Source organism: Propithecus coquereli, unplaced genomic scaffold (genome assembly GCF_000956105.1).
Source record: "Propithecus coquereli isolate 6110/MARCELLA unplaced genomic scaffold, Pcoq_1.0 Scaffold204, whole genome shotgun sequence".
In the NCBI taxonomy this organism is placed as follows: Eukaryota; Metazoa; Chordata; class Mammalia; order Primates; family Indriidae; genus Propithecus; species Propithecus coquereli.
The window spans coordinates 1,562,718-1,563,665 of NW_012145412.1; positions in this window are offsets into that span (position 1 = coordinate 1,562,718).

Here is a 948-nt window from a genome sequence, read left to right on the forward strand (position 1 = left end):
AAACCAAAAAGAAATATTGTTTTTATTTCTTCATAATCCTGTTCATAATCCTGTATTTCCATATGAACACAAGGTGTGTATATTCTCACAGTATGTCTACATCTTTTTCATTTGTCCTAAGCATTTTTCCGTATTGCTATATAATGGTCATTATCACATGATACCCCATAAATATAATGCTCGTATTAATATTATGTTATTTTTTTCTACTTGAGGCAAATGTCAGCTAAACAGCATAACAACACACAATTACAATGTTTGTTCAAATGCTCAGCCTTTATCATCATATGGTAAGGCCACAAGAATGTATTCATTTTTGTGTTATTTTGGTGATATTAAGGCCATGAAAATTAAACTCAGCTGTAGTAAGGAGGCAGGGCATGATAATTAATACTCATTTTTGTCATTCAATTCTGGTAGGTTGGCTCCAAATTAGTCTAGGCTGTTTCACAATCCTTAATTGCTCCCAACAAAATGTGATCATGCACATTTGGCCATATATTATTGAGGATATTGTTTCCGAAAATACTTGTATTAAGCTGTGAGTGCTAAATGGCTTGGAATAATACAAAAGGAGGAATAGTGATAAGAAAGGTGAAACAGGACACGTATTTCAATGATAATGGGCACACACTTTTATACAGAGACATATTAGGTCAACAAAGAATGGTAACGTGTAGGAGAAAGAAATATAGAATAATCAGAGTCTCAGGTGGTACACACAGACTGAGCTGGCCAAAAAAGAAGTACATGTTGGTGATGAGGTTTAGAAGGGCTTGTGCTGTGATATATTTTGTTTGTGTCCTTATCTGTTGTGTCTCATCAAGTGAAACTTCCTTCTTAATGATGGACCTGAACTTTCCCCCTAAGACATTTGAAATGTGAAGGTAGTAATTTCTCCAGTTGTTCAAAGAGTAAGCAAAATGTTTTTATAAAATAAATACTATA